This window comes from Arachis hypogaea, chromosome 18 (assembly GCF_003086295.3).
Source record: "Arachis hypogaea cultivar Tifrunner chromosome 18, arahy.Tifrunner.gnm2.J5K5, whole genome shotgun sequence".
Taxonomy (NCBI): Eukaryota; Viridiplantae; Streptophyta; class Magnoliopsida; order Fabales; family Fabaceae; genus Arachis; species Arachis hypogaea.
This window is the reverse complement of record NC_092053.1, coordinates 72,722,546-72,738,147: the sequence shown is the minus strand read 5'-3', so window position 1 is coordinate 72,738,147 and position 15,602 is coordinate 72,722,546. Positions and strand designations below refer to the sequence as shown.

At 38.3% G+C, this 15,602-nt stretch overlaps 2 non-coding genes across 2 annotated transcripts; one reads left to right on the top strand and one right to left on the bottom strand.

Annotated features, from left to right (window-relative positions):
- Positions 1 to 999: 999 nt before the first annotated feature.
- LOC112773740 (small nucleolar RNA R71) lies at positions 1,000 to 1,103 on the bottom strand. The gene has a single exon (XR_003188274.1). It is a non-coding gene; the product is annotated as a small nucleolar RNA R71 (small nucleolar RNA).
- Positions 1,104 to 7,757: 6,654 nt separating this feature from the next.
- Positions 7,758 to 7,864, top strand: LOC112774958 (small nucleolar RNA R71). The gene has a single exon (XR_003189411.1). It is a non-coding gene; the product is annotated as a small nucleolar RNA R71 (small nucleolar RNA).
- Positions 7,865 to 15,602: the final 7,738 nt, after the last annotated feature.

The window sequence follows — 15,602 nt, the reverse complement described above, 5'->3', positions numbered from 1 at the left end:
TTTTAAAAGTTTTCTATTTCAATCATATCTTTTGTTTGTTTTACTGTTTCTTATCTTTTTCAAAACCACCTAACTAATTGTCTCTCTCTAATTTTCGAAAACTCCTATCCACTTTTTCAAAATTCTTTTTAATTAACTAATTGTTTCAAATTTTAATTTTAATTTTATTTCTCTTTTTAATTTTCAAATTCTAACTAAATTTTAAAATAAAAACAAAAATATTTTTCCTTTTAGTTTAAATTAAATTTGAATTTTCTCCCCCTCTCTCATCTCCTTCTATTTATTTATTTATCTACTAACACTTCTCTTCTACTCATAATTCGAACCCCATCTTCTTCTCTGTGTTCGAGTTTTTCTCTTCTCCTCCTTCTATTCTTCTCTTCTTATACTCACATAAGGAATCTCTATACTATGACATAGAGGATTTTATATTTTCTTTTCTGTTCTCTTCTTTTTCATATGAGCAGGAACAAGGATAAGAATATTCTTGTTGAAGCTGATCCTGAACCTGAAAGGACTCTGAAGAGGAAGCTAAGGGAAGCTAAAGCATAACTCTCTGGAGAGAACCTGACAGAAATTTTCAAAAAAGAAGGAGACATGGCCGAACCTAATAACAATGGTGGAGATGCAAGGAAGATGCTTGGTGACTTTACTACACCCTTTTCCAACTTCTATGGAAGAAGCATCTCACTTCCTGCAGTTGGAGCAAACAATTTTGAGTTTAAGCCTCAATTGGTTTCTCTAATGCAGCATAATTGCAAATTTCATAGACTTCCAATGGAAGATCCTCATCAATTTTTATCTAAATTCTTGCAAATATGTGACACTGTCAAGACCAATGGAGTTGATCCCGAGGTCTACAGGCTTATGCTTTTCCCTTTTGCTGTAAGAGACAGAGCTAGAACATGGTTGGATTCACTACCTAAGGATAGCCTGAACTCTTGGGATAAGCTGGTCAGTGCTTTCCTGGCCAAATTCTTTCCACCTCAAAAGATGAGCAAGCTCAGAGTGAAAATCCAAACCTTCAGACAGAAGGAAGGAGAATCCCTCTATGAAGCGTGGGAAAGATACAAGCAACTAATCAAAAGGTGTCCTACTGACATGCTTCCAGAATGGAGCATCATAAGTATATTCTATGATGGTCTGTCTGAGTTGTCAAAAATGTTATTGGACCATTCTGCAGGAGGATCTCTTCACGTGAAAACCCCTGCAGAAGCTCAGGAACTCATTGAAATGGTTGCAAATAACCAGTTCATGTACACCCCTGAGAGGAATCCTGTGAACAATGGAACGCCTCAGAAGAAGAGAGTTCTTGAAATTGATACTCTGAATGCCATATTGGCTCAGAACAAAATATTGACTCAGCAAGTCAATATGATTTCTTAGAGTCTGAATAGATTGCAAGCTGCATCCAACAGTACTAAAGAAGCATCTTCTGAAGAAGAAGCTTATGATCCTGAGAACCCTGCAATAGTAGAGGTGAATTACATAGGAGAACCCTATAGAAACACCTATAATCCTTCATGTAGAAATCATCCAAATTTTTCATGGAAGGACCAACAGAAGCCCCAACAAGGCTTCAATAATAATGGTGGAAGAAATAAGTTTAGCAATAGCAAGCCTTTTCCATCATCTTCTCAACAACAGACAGAGAATTCTGAACAGAGCCATTCTGGCCTGGCAACCATAGTCTCTAATCTATCCAAGATCACACTAAGTTTCATGAATAAAACAAAGTCCTCCATTAGAAATTTGGAGGCACAGGTGGGTCAGCTGAGTAAGAAGATTACTAAAACTCCTTCCAGTACTCTCCCAAGCAATACAGAAGAAAATCCCAAGAGAGAATGCAAGGCCATAACCTTACTTGGTGTGGCCGAATGCCCAGAGAAGGAGGAGGACGTGAATCCCAGTGAGGAAGACCTCTTGGGACGTCCTCTGGACAGAAAGGAGTTTCCCTTTGAGGAACCAAAGGAATCTAAGGCTCATACAGAGACCATAGAGATTCCATTGAACTTCCTTCTGCCATTCATGAGCTCTGATGAATACTCTTCCTCTAAAGAGGATGAAGACATCACTGAAGAGCAAGCTGCTAAGTATCTAGGAGCAATCATGAAGATGAATGCTAAGTTATTTGGTATTGAGACTTGGGAGGATGAACCCCCTTGTTCACCAATGAACTGAATGCATTAATGAGGCAGACATTACCTCAGAAGAAACCGGATCCCGGAAAATTATTCATACCTTGTACCATAAGCACTATGACCTTTGAGAAAGCTCTGTGTGACCTAGGGTCAGGGATAAACCTCATGCCACTCTCTGTAATGGAGAAATTGGGAATCTTTGAGGTACAAGCTGCAAGAATCTCACTAGAGATGGTAGACAAATCAATGAAACAAGCTTATGGACTAGTAGAGGACGTGCTAGTAAAGGTTGAAGGCTTTTACATCCCTGCTGATTTCATAGTCCTAGACACTGGGAAGGATGAGGATGAATCCATCATCCTTGGCAGACCCTTCCTAGCCACAGCAAAAGTTGTGATTGATGTTGACAGAGGATAATTGGTCCTTCAGTTGAATGAGGACTACCTTGTATTCAGAACTCAAGGTTCTCCTTCTGTAACCATAGAGAGGAAGCATGAAAAGCTTCTCTCAGTACAGAGTCAAACAAAACCCCCACATTCAAACTCTAAGTTTGGTGTTGGGAGGCCACAACCAAACTCTAAGTTTGGTGTTGAGAGGCCCCAACATTGCTTTGATTTTCTGTGAGGTTCCATGAGAGCTCACTGTCAAGCTATTGACATTAAAGAAGCGCTTGTTGGGAGGTAACCCAATGTTATTTAATTATATCTGTTTATTTTCCATTGCTTTTTTATGTTTTCTTTAGGTTGATGATCATGTGAAGTCATAAAAACAACTGAAAAATAAAAAACAGAATGAAAAATAGCATTCACCTTGGAGGAAGAGCTTACTGGCATTTAAACGCCAGTAAAAAGCATTAAACTGGCGTTTAACGCCAGAAAGAAGCATCAAGCTGGCGTTAAACGCCAGAAACAAGCACCAGACTGGCGTTTAACGCCAGAACAGAGCATAAAATTGGCGTTTAACACCAAGAATGGGAGAAAAGCTGGCGTTAAACGCCAGAAACAAGCAGCAAGCTGGCGTTTAACGCCAGACATGCATTCTAAGGGCGTTTTGCATGCCTAAATGGAGCAGGGATGCTAAGTCCTTGACCCCTCTGGATCTGTGGACCCACAGGATCCCCACTACCCCACCTCTTCTTCTCTCCTCTTCACACCTCTTCATAACACTCTTCCCCAAATACCCTTCACCACTCACATCTATCCACTCTTCTCCAAAAACCCCACCTACCTCCAAATTCAAATTCTTTTCCCTCCCAAACCCAATCCTAATGGCCGAAACCTATCCTTCCCCCCACCCCTATATAAACCCCTTAACACTACTCCATTTTCACACATCACAAACACCACTTCTCCCCCTTGGCCGAATACACTCTTTCACTCCATCTCCTCCATTTTCTTCTTCTTCTACTACTTTCTTTCTTCTTTTGCTCGAGGACAAGCAAACATTTTAAGTTTGGTATGGTAAAAGCATTGCTTTTTGTTTTTCTATAACCATTAATGGCACCTAAGGTCAGAGAAACCCTAAACCCTATGAGTCATGGGAGATGGAGAGATTCATCTCAAAGGTCCATCAAGACTACTTCTATGAAGTTGTGGCCAAGAAAAAGGTGATCCCTGAGGTCCCTTTTAAGCTCAAAAAGAGCGAGTATCCAGAGATCTGACAAGAGATTAGAAGAAGAGGATGGAAAGTTCTCTCTAATCCTATTCAACAAGTCGGAATCTTAATAGTTCAAGAGTTCTATGCAAATGCATGGATCACTAGGAACCATGATCAAAGTATGAACCCAAACCCAAAGTATTGGCTTACAATGGTTCGGGGGAAATACTTAGATTTCAGTTCGGAAGATGTAAGGTTGGCGTTCAACTTGCCAATAATGCAAGAAAACGCACGCCCCTACACTAGAAGGGTCAACTTTGATCAAAGGTTGGACCAAGTCCTCATGGACATATGTGTGGAAGGAGCTCAATGGAAAGTTGACTCAAGAGGCAAGCCGGTTCAATTGAGAAGACTGGACCTTAAGCCTGTAGCTAGAGGATGGTTGGAGTTCATCCAACGCTCTATTATTCCTACTAGCAACCGATCCGAAGTAACTGTGGATCGGCCCATCATGATCCATAGTATCATGATTGGGGAGGAAGTGGAAGTTCATGATATTATACCTCAAGAACTCTACAAGGTGGCTGACAAGTCCTCCACTTTGGCAAGGTTAGCCTTTTCTCACCTCATTTGTCACCTCTACAATTCAGCTGGAATTGACATAGAGGGAGACATCCTCATTGATAAGGACAAGCCCATCACTAAGAAAAGGATGAAGTAAACAAGAGATCATGGACCTCAACAAGAGCATGAGGAAATTCCTCACCATGAAATCCCTGAGATGCCTCAAGGGATGCACTTTCCTCCACAAAACTATTGGGAGCAAATCAATACCTCCCTAGGGAAACTAAGTTCCAACATGGGACAACTAAGGATGGAACACCAAGAGAACTCCATCATTCTCCATGAGATTAGAGAAGATCAAAGAGCTATGAGAGAGGAGCAACAAAGACAAGGAAGAGACATAGAGGAGCTCAAGAACACCATTGGTTCTTCAAGAGGAAGAAGACGCCACCCTCACTAAGGTGGACCCGTTCCTTAATCTCCTTGTTCTTTATTTTTCTGTTTTTCATTTACTATGCTTTATGTTTATTTATGTTTGTGTCTTTATTACATGATCATTAGTGTCTAAGTGTCTATGTCTTAAAGCTATGAGTGTCCTATGAATCCATCACCTTTCTTAAATGAAAAATGTTTTAATTACAAAAGAATAAGAAGTACATGATTTCAAATTCATCCTTGAAATTAGTTTAATTATTTTGATGTGGTGACAATACTTTTTGTTTTCTGAATGAATGCTTGAACAGTGCATATGTCTTTTGAATTTGTTGTTAAAATTGTTGGCTCTTGAAAGAATAATGAAAAAGGAAAAATGTTATTGATAATCTGAAAAATCATAAAATTGATTCTTGAAGCAAGAAAAGTAGTGAAAAACAAAAGCTTGCAAAAAAAAAAAAAGAAAAGAAAAAAAGAAAAAAAAACCAAAAGGCAAGGGTAAAATAAAAAGGATCCAAGGCTTTGAGCATTAATGGATAGGAAGGCCCAAGGGAATAAAATCCTGGCCTAAGCGGCTAAACCAAGCTGTTCCTGACCATGTGCTTGTAGCGTGAAGGTGTCAAGTAAAAGCTTGAGACTGAGCGGTTAAAGTCGTGATCCAAAGCAAAAAGAGTGTACTTAAGAACCCTGGACACCTCTAATTGGGGACTCAAGCAAAGCTGAGTCACAATCTGAAAAGGTTCACCCAGTTATGTGTCTGTGGCATTTATGTATCCGGTGGTAATACTGGAAAACAAAGTGCTTAGGGCCACGGCCAAGACTCATAAAGTAGCTGTGTTCAAGAATCAACATAGTGAACTAGGAGAATCAATAACACTATCTGAATTCTGAGTTCCTATAGATGCCAATCATTCTGAACTTCAAAGGATAGAGTGAGATGCCAAAACTGTTCAGAGGCAAAAAGCTACTAGTCCCGCTCATTTAATTGGAGCTAAGTTTCATTGATACTTTGGAATTTATAGTACATTCTCTTCTTTTTATCCTACTTGATTTTCAGTTGCTTGGGGACAAGCAACAATTTAAGTTTGGTGTTGTGATGAGCAGATAATTTATACGCTTTTTGGCATTATTTTTAAGTAGTTTTTAGTATAATTTAGTTAGTTTTTAATATATTTTTATTAGTTTTTAAATAAAAATCACATTTCTGGACTTTACTATGAGTTTGTGTGTTTTTCTGTGATTTCAGGTATTTTTTGGCTGAAATTGAGGGACTTGAGCAAAAATCTTATTCAGAGGCTGAAGAAGGACTGCAGATGCTATTGGATTTTGACCTCTCTGCACTCAAAATGGATTTTCTGGAGCTACAGAAACCCAATTGGTGCGCTCTTAATTGCGTTGGAAAGTAGACATCTAGGGCTTTCCAGAAATATATAATAGTCCATACTTTGTCTGAGTTTTGACGACACAAACTGGCGTTCAAACGCCAACTTCCTGTCCTATTCTGGAGTTAAACGCCAGAAACAGGTTACAAACTGGAGTTAAACGCCCAAACTGGCACAAAAGTTGGCGTTTAACTCCAAAAGAAGTCTCTATACATGAAAGCTCAATGCTCAGCCCAAGCACACACCAAGTGGGCCCAGAAGTGGATTTCTGCATCATTTACTTATCTTATGTAACCCTAGCTACTAGTTTAGTATAAAAACTAGTTTTAGTGATTTATCTAAAGATCTTTGGACGTTTAGTCCTTAGACCTTTATGCCTTTGTACATGTTTGGAGGCTGGCCATTCGGCCATGCCTAGACCTTTCACTTATGTATTTTCAACGGTGGAGTTTCTACACCCCATAGATTAAGGTGTGGAGCTCTGCTGTTCCTCATGAATTAATACAAAGTACTATTGTTTTCCTATTCAAATCAAGCTTATTCTTATTCTAAGATATTCATTTGCACACAAGAACATGATGAATGTGATGATTATGTGACACTCATCACCATTCTCACTTCGTGGTATAGGCTAGAATTATTGGCGGCCATTCCTGAGATCCAAAAAGTCTAAACCTTGTCTCTGGTATTCTGAGTAGGATCTGGGAAGGGATGACTGTGACGAGCTTCAAACTTGCGAGTGTTGGGCATAGTGACAGACACAAAAGGATCAATGGATCCTATTCCAACATGATCGAGAACCGACAGATGATTAGCCGTGCGATGACAGCGCATTTGGACCATTTTCACTGAGAGGACGGGATGTAGCCATTGACAACGGTGATGCCCAACATACAGCTTGCCATGGAAAGGAGTATGAGTGATTGGATGAAAGCAGTAGGAAAGCAGGGGTTCAGAAGGAACAAAAGCATCTCCATACGCTTATCTGAAACTCTCACCAATGAATTGCATAAGTATCTCTATCTTATTTTCTGTTATTTATATTTTATATCATAATTATCAAAATCCCATAACCATTTGAATCCGCCTGACTGAGATTTACAAGGTGACCATAGCTTGCTTCAAGCCGACAATCTCCGTGGGATCGACCCTTACTCACGTAAGGTTTATTACTTGGATGACCCAGTGCACTTGCTGGTTAGTTGTATCGGAGTTGTGAAAAAGAATTTGAGATTATAAACGTGCGTACCAAGTTTTTGGCACCATTGCTAGAGATCACAATTTCGTGCACTAATTAGCTTCCTCCCAGTTAGCTCCTTCTTCTGTGTCCAACTCTCCTAGAGATGATGGTTGAGTGTGGATAGCTGCAGCCTAACTCTTCTGTGTCAATTCAGCCAGTTGCTTGGTGATCATCTTATTATGGGCCAGGATTGTATCCATATGGTTTAATTCCAAGACTCCCCTGTTGTTGCTTCTGTCTGAGGCATAAAAATACTCATTGTCAGCCACTGTCTCGATAACATCAATGGCTTCTTCAATGATCTTTTTCTTTTTTAGGGAACCTCCAGATGAGTGGTCTACAGCCTTTTTTGATTCTTGATTCTGCCCTTCATAAAAGATATGAATTTGCACCCACTCATTAAATATATCAGGGGGGCATTTCCTTGTCAAATCTTTGAATTTCTCCCAGGCTTCATAAATAGTCTCACCATCCTACTGTCTGAATGTCTGCACTTCAGTTCTCAGCCTGTTTACTTTTTGTGGAGGGTAGAACCTTGTTAAGAATCTATTCATTACATCTTCCCAGGTGGTCAAGCTTTCCTTGGGAAATGACTCCAGCCATTTTGATTCTTTGTCCCTCAAAGAAAATGGATACAGCAGCAATCTATAGGTGTCAGGATGAACACCATTAGATTTAACTGTGTCACATATCCTTTGGAATTTAGTGAGATGCTCATTAGGGTCCTCTTGGGCACTTCCTCTAAAAGAACAGTTGTTTTGCACAAGACTTATAAGCTGAGGCTTCAATTCGAAGTTATTAGCATGGATAGTTGGCTTTTGAATGCTGCTGCCACAATTTCCTGGATTTGGATTGATGTAGGATCCCATAACTCTCCTCTCTTGTCCAGCAGGGTAGGCTCCACCTCTTCTGGCATGATTGTTCACCTCTCCTTCATGATGGGTTGCCATATCATCCTCCATGGCTATATCCACGTCTTCCTCCACTTCTTCCGCACCAATAGCCCTCTTTCCTCTTGCTTCCCTCCTTAATCTCAAGAAGGTTCTTTCCGGTTCACTATCAAATGAGGTTGAAACCTCTCTTCTAACTGTCATACAAGTAGCACAACAAGCAGCAACCAGCAAGTGAAGGATTCATAATTAATGAAAAAGTGTGGTGATGGGTGAAAATCGGATCCCAACACCAAAACTCACCGACAAGTGTACCGGGTCGCATCAAGTAGTAAAACTCACTTAGAGTGAGGTTGATCCCACAGGGATTGATGGATCAAGCAACTTTAGTGGATGATTCGTTTAGTCAAGCTAACATTGTTGATTTGAGGTGAAATTTGAAGCAATAGAATGTAAATAGCAGTGATTAGTTTAGTCATGTTCTCTTGTCATCTCAAGTGCAGTTTCAGGTTTAAATATTTCCAGCACCTCTTCCTTCTTTGCAATTTCACTTGACACAGGGACCTTATGTTCCTGTTTTTCCATTTCCTCCTTCCTTGCATTCAACAATTGGTCTACCAGCACTTCCATGTTTTTGAGGGAGTTCTCTTTTTCATTCCATAATTTTTTTTGTCTTCTCCTTATATCTTTTGAACATGGACTCAAGCTTTTAGAGTCTTTGGTTCATGGAAGTTTGTGTGGGTGGTAAGTTTTGAAAGGCGCTTTCTGTTGAAGCATGGTCAAGTGATGATATCTTTGGATGAATATCATATGGAGCATTAGAATTCCCTTCCCAGCCACCATTAGAATAATGACTTGCATCATTTTGTGGTGGAGGGAAATATCCCATATGATTCTCTTACTCATCTTGTGTCTCTGAAGCAAATCTCCATGGATTGGAATGCTCAGAATTTGTATTTTCTTGGTGATATTCCAGCCATCATTAGGGATTAGTGATGGTGGGTAATATCCCATAAAATTTGCTTGATCATAAGATTAGTTGAACTCCATTTGAATGTAAAACACAACACCAAGGAAAATTAAAATTCATGTCTCAGAGAAGAATTTCATAGTGAGGCAATAACTCAAACACCTTGCTTTCAATCTAAAATAGAAAACAAAAACAAAGAAAATGCTTGATCTAGACTTCTCACCCACTTAATCATTGTTGATCTAAATTAATCCCCGGTAACGGCGCCAAAAACTTGATGGGTGGAAATCGGATTCCAACACCAAAACTCACCGGCAAGTGTTCCGGGTTGCATCAAGTAGTAAAACTCACTTAGAGTGAGGTCTATCCCACAGGGATTGATGGATCAAGAAACTTTAGTGGGTGATTAGTTTAGTCAAGCTAACATTGTTGAATTGAGGTGAAATTTGAAGCAACAGAATGTAAATAGCAGTGAATTTAAAGTTGCAAAAAGTAAATGAGCAGAATCTTAAAGAGCAAGAAAGTAAAATAGCTGAAACTTAAATTGCAAGAAAAGTAAATGATTGAAACTTAAAGTGCAAGAAACTTAAATTGCTGAATCTAAATTGCTGGAATCTTAAATTGCTTGAAGAATAAAAGGGATTTGGGTGCTGGAAATTAAAGAGAGTAGTAAATCAAGACTTAGAACAATTGCAGGAATTGTAAATTGTAGGAAAATAAATCAAGATCACAGCAAGGTCAAATGGAAAACTTCAGAAAGTGAATTTGTAAAAGAGAATTGCAGAAGATCTAAACAAAAATGATAAATTGCAAAAGAACTAAAACAGAAATAAAAACTTGCTTTAGAATGAAGTTCAAAGAGACAATTGAGATCAGATCTTTAATTCTTAAAATCAGAAACAAAGAAATCACAAGAAAACTCAACGTTGAAGAGATTCAAGAGAACTCTCCAATCAGAGCTCCAAAAATCCAAATCAGAAAGAAAGTAAAAGTTGCAGAAGAAGTAGAATGAGAACCAGAAAGCAAAATTCAGATTTGATCTCCAATTCTTCAAATTCAAAAAAAGGGAAAACTAAAAAAAGCTCTCTACTCTACTTGCTCCCTATTGGAGCCAGCCTCCCCCTAATGAAATGGAATTGATGCCTTCATATAGGCTTTACAAGATGAAAATGAAATTGAAATTGAAAACAAATTACAATTAAAATGAAATTCCTAATCTAACTATTTCTTGTGCCTTTGAGTGATGATAATGGGCTTTTCTTGCTTTGGATTTGAAGAAGAGTGGATCCGGATGGCTTGATTTAATTGGATCAGTGTGCATTTTGTTAAGCTTAGCTCAGGGGCACTTGGTTTAATTCTGGTTGGAGGCATGCTTCCAGTGGAGCGCTCAGTTAAGTAAGGTAACTGAGCTCCCAATGCCTTGTCCCAGGCTTGTGCCATTTTGGCAATTTCTTCATGAAGTAATGGCGCTCAGTGAAGTAAAGTAACTGAGCGCCCAATGCCTTTGCTCCCTTGCTTGGTGTAGCGCTTCTCTTGGTTCATCATGTTCCTGGTTCGAACCTTGGGTGCCCCAATTTGAGTGCTTTTCCTTGCTTTTCTTGGTGACCCCCTCTTCGAGCCTTGGTGAGAGCATATTTGGTTGGTTTTTGGGCCTTAAAGATGCCTATCACTTGTACTTCAATTATATGCCAAATATGGATCATTATATATCGTTGGAAAGCTCTGAATATCAACTTTCTAACACCACTAAAATTGCATCAATTGGACATCTGTAGCTCAAGTTATGGCCCTTTGAAGGAGGCATGGTCATGCTGTCACAAGGCTTTAGAAAAGCCCGAAAAAGTTAACTTTTTTAACTTAGCGCTCCCTTCAAATTGAGCGCTGGTGCCTTGTTTGAGTGCTACTTGGTCATGGGCCACGCTTTTAAAAGCGTGGCCTAAGGCATCAAAGTGTGTTCTAACTTCAAAGTGTGCCCCAAAACTCTTTTTTTTCTCCTTTTTAGCTTATTTTGTGCTTTCTTTGCTTATTTTTCTTCTTATTTCCTACAAAGTTTATAAAATCAAAAGATCAAGAAAATCTACCATTTAAACACAAAAGAATGCAATATTTAAGCACTAATTATAAATTTCTTGTATGAAAAAGCATATAAAAATATGACATGATGACATGTCATCATGTGGTTAGAGCAATTGAGGCAAATAATCAAACAGTTAATGAGTTAGCGGTTAGTTTTACTGGAAAGTAAAGAAGTAAGGTAAAATTAAAGGAAATAACTAAAAATTGCAGAGAACAAAAATGAACAACTGAAACTAAAATTCAATTAATCAAACAAAAAGAAAAGTGCTCAATCTAGTCATCCTCTAATTTAATACTTGTCAATACAAAACCAATCCCCGGCAACGGCGCCATAAACTTGATTCACCCAGAAATCGTCTCTCAACAATTTCCTACCGGCAAGTGTACCGGATTGTCGTCAAGTAAAAACTCACTATAGAGTGAGGTCGAATCCCACAGGGATTGGTTGGTTGATCAATGTTAATTGGAGAATTGTTCAAGTTGAGCGAAATCAGAATTGAATTGGAATTGCAGAAAGTAAAATTGGCGGAAAACTTAAGTTGCAAGAAATTAAAGAGACATAAATTAAATTGCAGAATATAAATCGCGGAATCTTAAATTGCAAGAAATTAATTTGGAATGGTGATTAAGCATGAAATTAAAGAAGCAGAAAGTAAAAGAATGCATAGATCAGAGATGGGGAAGCTCATTGGGGTCAGGAGATGTCAGAATTCTCCGGATCAAATTCATTTTCATCTCTTCCTCAATCAATGCATTCATTGATATCCTTGGCAATCTTAAGTGATTAGATCCCAATTCCTTGGCAATCTAATCTCTCTAAGCATGAACAATTGCCCAATTTCTTGATTTAAGTGCTCATGGGAAGAGATGAAGTTTGGTCACTGATTATACCACAAAAATTCATAGATCAAAGTATTGGTAGGATTACATGTCACTATATCCATCCAAACCCCAATCTAATCCATTGTGAGAAAGCAATTCTAGCATGATCTCCTCATTCCATTTCCAAGGTTCCGAGGAGATCCAATTATGAATAGTTTCTTTCCCAAGATAACTATCCAATTGGATGAAGAATGAAAGCTTTCTAGTAAAATCAAGAGAAAAAAAAGAAGAAGAAGAATGAAAACTAGTATTGATCCATTGAATTTACACAGAGCTCCCTAACCCAATGAAAGAGGTTTAGTTATTCATAGCTCTCAAAATGGAAAATGAAATTGAAAAATACATTCTGGAAATTTAAAACAACAGAAAAGTGAAAAGTGCCGTAAAAAGTAAAAGTGGGCAAAAGGTCCTCCTAACTTAAATTCTAAGCTATTTATACACTTTCTTCCATTCATCTTCAATCTCTGAATTGGGATTTTGGTCTTGATGGATGATGAATCCACATTTCATGGTATTTATTTGCTTTAATTAGGTGGATTTCATTGACTTTTCTTGCACTTATCCATTGAAATAGCATGTTTTTATGAATTCTTTCCTAATTATGCTTAATTGTGAAAAATATGCTTTTCATGCTTAAATTGCCAATTTTAATTCACTTTTCTCCCATTCGATGCCTTGATATATTTGATTGAGTGATTTAAGGTTTTGAAGGCAAGAATGGCTTGAGAAAGTGGAAGGAAAGCATACAAAGTGGAAAAATTCAAGAAATGAAGGATTTGGAAAGCTGTCCATCCTGATCTCTCGGTACTAAACTGGTCATAACTTGAGCTACAGAGGTCCAAATGAGGCAGTTAAAGTGGCATTGGAAAGCTAACGTCCGGGCTTCAAAATGATATACAATTTGCTTTTGTGGACAAAAGTCTATGTATGCAGACGCACATAACTTGTGCGTATGCACAGGTCAGAAAACAGCAAGTGTGCGGACGCACACATCTGTGTGTCCGCACAGGTCCTGGCACGTGAGCTCATTAACTGCAAAGCGCTGGGGGCAATTTTTGGGCCCCAAAAACCCAATCCAACTCATTTCTGAAGCTATTTCAAGCCAAATTGAAGAGGGATGAAGGGGGGAGCAATTAGGGTTAGATTTTAGTCATGTAGTTCATTTTCTAGAGAGAGAAGCTCCCCCTTCTCTCTAGAACTAGGGTTTTTTAGTTTAATTTCCTTGTAATTGCTACTTTTAATTCTTGTTTTAATCTAGTTTCTTTTACCTTTCTTTGTTCTATTATCTTAATTTCCTTGTTTATCTTGTTAATTTCTCATTTTAGTTGTCTTTTATGTTTATTCACACTCTTGTCACTTTAATTTACATTCAATGCAATTTTATGTTTCATGTCATTTTTTGCTTTATTGAGTTGCTATCTTTATTTTTCCTTGCTTAGTAGTTGTAGCATTTATTATTTCTTGTCATTTTACCATACTTTTTTACAAGCCCACCATGTGTTTGACAAAATGCTTGGTTGGGTTTTTACTTAGTTTTTCACACTCTTGGTTGAGAAATTGTGTGGTTTGGGTGAACTTGAGTGGTGGATGTCCATTCCACATTGTGTGAGGGTTGTTAATTAATTTGGTTTCCTTTGACTCTAAGTGACCCACTAGTGTTGACATATAGGACTTAAGGATTGAGATTAATTATGCCTAGTTGACTTATCCTCGATGTAGGGTTGATTAATTGGGATTAATTCACACACAATTACCATGTTTGTGGTCCACAACTAGGATAGGAATCCTTAATTACCCACTTCTTGCTAAGAGTCCTTTTTAGCTTTCAATTTCCATTTTCATTGCTTTACTTGCCTTCATTTAATTTCTTGCGTGTTGAGCTACCTTCCTTGCATTTTACATTTCTTGCCATTGCAACCATCAAACTCCCTTGCTTCCTCATAGCCAGCAATTGAGCATTTCATTGAAATTCTTAGGGAGAACGACCCGAGGTTTAATTATCTTGATTATTTCAATTTGAATTTAACATTTAATTATGAGAATTCATTGTTGGTTTGGATATGCTACCAATGAATTGATTCTTGTTTTGATTGATTCTAAACCGGTGATGGGAAGCAGAAGCTGGTGAATTAAAATTTATTAAAACGGTTACGTTGCGAGTATGGTTCTTAACTCACCAAAATCTGCCTATCAATTTAGAAATATGTCACAGAGAGTTTAAATTAAAATTACTGGGAGTTTTAAGTCCCAGGTCGTCTCCCAACGAGTTGCAGAAAAGTGTGCTATTTTATTAATCAGATGTTCCAAGAAGTTGAGCTAGGTAAATTGGGAATTAAATTGAGGAATTTTAAATAATATAAATAAAAGCCTTGACTGGGAATTGATTGGTTGGAATCTCTATTATTGATGGTGTGATTGTAAGAATAATTTATAATTAATGGTTGTTCTGTTTGGTTATACTTTACTAGGTAAAGGAAAGTCAAATAAGTGGGAATGCCAGATCTGTTCACAAGTTGCAACCCACTTAGTTCAAAGGGATTGGCGTCGGTGACAAGATAGCAATCCAACAATTAACCCAATTACAAATTTTCTTTCAATCCTTCCAACTCAAGAGTTCCTTTTAATCAAATCCCCATCAAGTAAGGGAACTACTCACGCATTGTAAATAAAGAATCCATGGCACATGAAAGGAATTAAAAGAAGACATGATTATTGATATTGAAATTGAATTAAAAAGAAATAATCCTTGCATTAATAATCATAAAAGTATCTGAATGACAAAATTGAACATAACAAGAACATGGAAGATTAGAACCAAGTTAAGAGAACAAACTAGAATGATGATGTCTTGATGAGGAAATAACTCCTCTCAATGTTCCAATGCTACGATCAATTGAAAATTAAAATCCTAAAACTAGAGAGAAAAAACCTAAGAGAGTGAAAAACTAGATCTAAAACTACTGAATGAATGTCTCTGTTGTTTCTGCATATTCTCTGACTCTAGTCTGCTGTTCCGGGCCGAAATAAGGCCAAAATCGCCCCTATTGAATTCTGCAGATTATGCAGATCGCACATGTCACGCGATCGCGTCGTCCATGCGGACGCGTCGCTTGCACTTTTTCCTCTCCACGCGTTTGCGTCGTCCACGCTACCGCGTGCCTGTGCTTTCCAATCCGGCGGCCGCAAGCATGCGGCCGCGTCGCTGCGATTTGCGCTCCTTCGCGCGGTCGCGTGAGCCATGCGACCGCGTCACTTCTCGCTGGTTATCTCCTCAATTTCTTGTGTTCTTCGATTTTTGCTAGCTTCCTCTCCAATCTCCATCTCATTCATGCCTATGGGCCTGAAACACTTAACACACAGATCACGGCATCGAATGGAATAAAGGAGAATTAAAATGAATAATTAAAGTCTCTAGGAAGCAATTTTAAA